The sequence below is a fragment of the Lactuca virosa genome, chromosome 7 (assembly GCF_052849685.1).
Source record: "Lactuca virosa cultivar CGN04683 chromosome 7, Lactuca_virosa_CGN04683_v6, whole genome shotgun sequence".
NCBI lineage: Eukaryota > Viridiplantae > Streptophyta > Magnoliopsida > Asterales > Asteraceae > Lactuca > Lactuca virosa.
This window is the reverse complement of record NC_136432.1, coordinates 249,049,122-249,055,723: the sequence shown is the minus strand read 5'-3', so window position 1 is coordinate 249,055,723 and position 6,602 is coordinate 249,049,122.

Genomic DNA, 6,602 nt, shown 5'->3' with positions numbered 1-6,602 from the left:
TCAATTACACTTTACAAATTTCAAGGTTATCTAACTACTAAATCTAATATAATCCTTCAGCCCTATGCTCCGAGCATGCTGGAGATGCTTAACCTGAGTCAGTCCCTTCGTGAGGGGATCTGCTGGATTCTCATCCGATGATACCCTCTTTGCCACGAGGATTCCTTCTTCTATTCGATGTCTGATGAAATGGTATTTTCTGTCGATGTGTCTAGATCTCCCGTGATCCCTTAGTTCCTTGGCTAAGGCAACTGCACTTTCACTATCACAGAAAATTTCCATTGGCTCTTTAATAGCTGGTACAACTCCAAGGTCTCCAATGAAGTTCTTCAGCCATATCGCCTCCTTTGCCGCCTCGCTAGCTGCTATATACTCTGATTCGGAAGTTGAATCAGCCACTGTCTCTTGCTTGGAACTCTTCCAAGAAATTTCTCCTTCGTTTAACGTAAAGACCCAGCCTGACTGAGAGCGGAAATTATCCCTATCAGTCTGAAAGCTAGCATCACTATACCCTACAACTCTTAAGTCTTCACTCCCACCGAGGGTAAGGACCCAGTCCTTAGTCCTCCGTAGGTACTTGAGGATATTCTTTACCGCAGTCCAATGTGCCATGCCAGGGTTCCCCTCATACCTGCTAACCATGCTCAAAGAAAAGGCTACATCAGGTCGAGTACACGTCATAGCATACATGATCGATCCTACAGCCGAAGCATAAGGTATTCGACTCATTTCTGCTATCTCAGCCTCAGTACTAGGGCTTTGTGTCTTACTCAATCTCGCGTTACTCTGGATGGGTAACTCTCCTTTCTTGGAGTCCTGCATGCCGAATCTCTTCAGCACCTTATCCAAGTAGGTACTCTGACTAAGTCCAATTAGTCTTTTACTCCGGTCTCTCAAGATCCTTATCCCTAGAATATAGGCAGCTTCTCCTAGGTCCTTCATAGAGAAACACTTCCCAAGCCAGGACTTAACTTCCTGCAGAGTTGGGATGTCATTTCCTATGAGTAGTATGTCATCCACATACAATACCAAAAAGCTAACTATACTCCCACTAGCCTTGACATATACACAAGATTCATCTTCACTCCTAGAAAAGCCAAATTCTTTGACTTTCTCATCAAAGCAAGGATTCCATCTGCGAGGTGCTTGCTTTAACCCATAAATGGATTTCTCAAGCTTACACACTTTATTAGGGTACTCTGTATTGACAAAACCCTCTGGCTAACTCATGTAAACATCCTCAGCCAACTTTCCATTAAGGAAAGCGGTTGTGACATCCATTTGCCATATTTCATAGTCATGAAATGCAGCTATGGCTAACAGAACCCTAATAGACTTAATCTTGGCCATTGGAGAAAAGGTCTCATCATAATCAACTCCCGGAGTTTGTGAGAAACCCTTTGCAACCAGTCGTGCCTTATAAGTGTGTACATTACCATCCATGTCGGCCTTCTTCTTGAAGATCCATTTGCACCCTATAGTCTTACGACCTGGTACATTCTCAACCAAGTTCCAAACTTGATTGTCATACATGGACTGTATCTCGCTGTCCATTTCCTCTTTCCACTTGGCTGACTCAGGGCCTGCCATGGCTTCCGCGTAACTGTTAGGTTCATCCAGACCTATCAGTGTCTCATCACTGATAAGTGTATCACCTTCCGCAGTAATATGGAATCCATAGTAATGCTCAGGTGCATTCCTAACCCTTGTGGAACGCCTCAGAGGTACAGACTTGTCAATTGGCTCAACAGGAGTTTCCTCCTCAAGTTGAGTGCTAGGGTTTGAAGTTCCTTCACCACTTGACTCTTGAATTTCTTCAAGGTCAACTTGCCTCCCACTGTCTCCTTGGCTTATGAACTCTCTCTCTCGAAAGAAAGCCCTCCTAGTTACAAAGACCACATTCTCACTAGGTCTGTAGAAGAGGTAACCAAAGGATTTCTGTGGGTAGCCGATGAAAATACATCTCTCACTTCGAGGTTCGAGCTTATCATGAGTCTCGCGTCTTACGAAAGCCACGCAACCCCAAATCTTAATGTGGTATAGTTTGGGTACTTTACCAGTCCACATCTCATGAGGAGTTTTGGCAACTTTCTTTGTGGGAACTAGATTAAGGATATGGGCGTCAGTCTCTAAGGCATACCCCCAAAATGAGATTGGTAGCGAAGCTCGACTCATCATGGAACGAACCATATCCAACAAGGTTCGATTACGCCTCTCAGCTACACCATTCAACCGCGGTGTCCTGGGAGGTGTCAATTGTGAGACAATCCCACATTCCCTAAGATAGTCGAGGAACTCTGAACTAAGATACTCACCACCTCGATCGGATCGAAGCATCTTAATGTTCCTTCCCAATTGATTCTCGACTTCCTGTTTAAACTCTTTAAACCTCTCAAAAGTCTCTGACTTATGCTTGATTAAGTAGACATATCCATATCTACTGTAATCATCAGTAAAAGTCAAATAATAACGATTAGCATCCCTTGTGGCATGTTTGAAGGGCCCACACAAATCCGTGTGTATAAGATCCAACAAACCTTCACCCCTCTCACAAGAACCTGTGAAGGGTGACTTTGTCATTTTTCCAAGTAAGCATGATTCGCAACTATCATCTGACTTTAGGTCAAATGACTCCAAGACTCCATCCTTTTGGAGTTGGCCTATGCGTTTCTTGCTTATATGTCCAAGACGAAAATGCCATAATGATGCTTTATCCAAGTTATTATCATTAACAGAATCAATACACAATATATTATTTCCTAAGTTATCAACCACAAATACAGTTTCATACACACCATCACAAGGTAATGCTTTAAAATAAAGAACATTATTAAAGAAAGCATTAATCGAGCCAACTTCATTATCAAATGAAAAGGTGAAACCTTGTTTATACAATGCATGAAAGGAAATAATATTTCTTGCCATTTCTGGCGAATAACAACATTTATTCAAATCTAAACTAAACCCACTACTTAGCGATAAAGTATAAACTCCAATCTTGGTGACAGGTAAAGCTTTCCTATTCCCCATGATTAAGTTTATTCTTCCATGCTCCACATTCTCACTTCTTCTTAGTCCCTGCAAATCAGAACAGATATGAATACCACAATCGGTATCAAGGACCCAAGAGTTAGAATGGGGTGAGTTATTAGATAAGATAGTGTAAATACCTGCATGGTTGGGATTAACTTTCCCATCCTTCACATCTTGCTGGTACTTTGGGCAGTTCCGCTTCCAATGTGACTTTTCATGGCAATAGAAGCATTCAGCCTCTTTAGGGTCAGAAGAAGGAGTGACAAAACCTTTCTTGGTTCCACTTGAAGAAGAACCATCAAGGGTCCTAGCCTTGGTACCCTTCGAAGAGCTCTTCCTCTTCTTCCCTCTACCCTTCCCGATTGCCAAAACCGGGGCGGAGTTTGGAGTAGGAGTGTTAACAACCGACTTACCCTTAAGACCTGTTTCTGCGGTCTTGAGGAGTCCCTGAAGTTTGCTGAGTGTGACCTCTTCCTTATTCATGTGATATGTCATGCGGAATTGATCATAGCACGATGGTAAGGAGTGCAAAATGATATCTATTGCAAGCTCCTCTGGGAAGTTCACATTAAGCTTCAGCAACCGATCCACATACCTTTGCATTTTCTGCATGTGGCTCGTGACGGATTCCCCGTCCTTCATCATGGTTGTTATGATAGAGCATATGATTTCATACCTCTCTTGTCGTGCACTTTGATGGTATCTTTCCATCAGATCTTGGTGCATTTCAAAAGGGTAGAAGTCCTCATAGGACTTTTGGAGTTCCGCTGTCATGGTGGCCAACATGATGCATGTCACTTTTGTAGCATCCTTTTCATGTGCCCGGAAGTCAGCGATCTCCTGCGGAGTTGCAGTGGTCTCATCAATCTCCTTAAGCTCCTTGTCAAGGACATATTCTTTGTCCTCGTAGCGGGTAATCATCCTGATGTTTCTGATCCATTCATTGAAGTTGGATCCATCAAAAGTGACTTTCCCACACAAGTTCATAAGGGTAAAGGAGCCATTACGATTAGAGCCAGAAGCAGCATTGTTTGAAGACATCTGAAAGAAGAGGACAAGATTAGTTTAGATATTAAGAGAGTCCTTAATAAAACACCCAAATGTAATATTAAGGCTAGGATCCAATCACAATATATTATAACTTAGAAGAGGTATGCCGTAATCCAAGCTATAACATATTTGAAAGGTAGGTGAATGACGATTCACCGATTTCCACCATGAAAAACGAAATATAAATATTAGGTTTTTAATTGGTTCTTAGAAATTCCTAGATTCTTTTGAGATTCAATGAACTTTTCAAAGGCATGTTTCAATCTCGAGTGTGCCCTCCAAGTTTTGTGACTCGGATACCGAGGATCACAAAACGAGGTGTGAAGTAACCATGCAAATCACTTGGTACCCTCAAGGTTTATCACTCAATCGATGTGCCGGTAAACCACACACGCTCCACCGATGCTATGGTAAACCTTAAGTCACCCTTTACCTACCTTGTTATGTCCAAGTTAGTGTGCCGGTTAACCACACACGCTCCACCAACGACTTAAACAAAGTGTAAAGTGTAATTTCATGGATTAGCACCTTCTTCACATTTTCCTAAAGTAACTAAGATTGGGAATTTAATAAAAGCATTTAGTTACTTTATAATATTCATCATACTTTTAATGAGAATTTATAAGTCCTTGTCTTACCCGTTCGGCTAACGACCCTCCACCGATCAAGGAAGCGGTGGGTGAGAGTGGACACCCATTAAGTTGCCATTTTATAGGCAACAACCTTATACCCCCTTATAGACCGGCTTCGTGAATGAGGCGTACTAGCAGTAAGACGACTTGACATTATACATATATATATTAGTAACTTATAATATTATAAAGTATAAGGGTTGAATTTTAACTTTTAAAATTCTAAGGGTTGGAACTAAAGTTTTAATCAAGACTTTACATGTTCCAAAACTTGAGGGCAAGTTTTGTAAACTTCCAAAACTTTTCATTTCTTATACTTATGAATTAATTGAGTAATAAAAATGAAGACTCTTCATTTTTATAACTCTTGTGTTCTTTTAATGGCTTTAATAAAAGTGAGACTTTTGGTTTTCCATAACTTGAGGACAAGTTATGGACTCCATTAAAACACATTATGATCATGAATTAAACTACCATGAAGGTTACAAACAATTCCTATGATCATCTAATCTTCATAAGTTCAAGAACATGAATATGAACACTTTCAAGAATCAAAAATTACACTTAAAAAAAAACTTGTAATTTTAATAATTGTCATTGTAAATGGATTAGCATAAACATTACACCATCTAAAACAAACTTTAAAACATCAAAACAGTTTAGGGTAATGTTTCTAGTCCATTTCCAGCAACAAATGTGCAAACTTTCATACGAGCAGAAAACAGAAAAACAATTTTTTTTCAAGCTGTTTGCACACAAAAAAAAAAACAACAAACGAACCTGGCTCTGATACCACTGATGGGTTTTGAGCATTCTAACACTTCCTAAGTGTACATGCAACCCTAATAACCTTGGATCTATGTTTGTCTAATAATCATGCAAAGTTGAATTCCAAGGTTATATTCCTATCTAGCATACATGGGGAACATTTTTAACTTGCATGAAAGATAGAATAACTTACCTTGTTGTTGATTATGATCCTTGAAATCTTGTGAGCCTAGCACCCCAAGTGTGATGCCTCAAATGCTTCACACAACACCAAATGCAAAGGAGTAAACTTTGAGAGAATCTTACACTTGCAAAATCGGCTCTAGCCCTCTTGTTTCTTAGTGTCGCCAATTTTGGTGGAGAACATGTTGCTTATATAGTGTGTCACATCTAGGGTTACACCATGTAAACCCTAATGTGGCATGACTCTTCATTTCCATGACCCATGGGTTTGTAACTCCCATGGAGCCTCCATGGAGCATTCAATGGGTTTAACCCAACTTGATTATCCATGGAGCCTTTTAGCCCACTATACAAGTTATGGATGATTTACATGATCAACCCATATATTTAATTAGTCATCTTTTGATCACTTAATTAATCCTAGATTAATTCTTGATCAATACTAATTAAATAATACTATTAATATATTAGAACTTATAATATATTAATAAACCACAAGTGTTATTTCTCTCATTTAGTCTATCCAAATGCATGATGTCATGCAACCCAAATGGACCATGCCGGGTCGGGTCAAGTACATACCAGAAATAGTTATGGACTTAGACACCTTATCCAACAGAAAGGCCACAGCGAGGACCAGCTTTATGTTCGGCAGCGAGGGTTAGGCGCTACCTCCAGCAGGGTTGCGCAGGTTATGTCGCCTATGTTATGGATACCTGGGAGGCGGGTAGGGTGACGGTGGGCGATGTGCCCGTAGTACGAGAGTTTGCGGATGTATTCCCCGAGGAGTTGCCTGGGATACCTCCGGAGCGATAGGTGGAGTTCAGGATCGACCTAGTCCCTGGTGCGGCTCCGATAGCCAAGGCACCGTATCGGTTGGCTCCTCTTGAGATGCAGGAGTTGTCTACACAGCTACAGGAGCTCTTAGACAAGGGA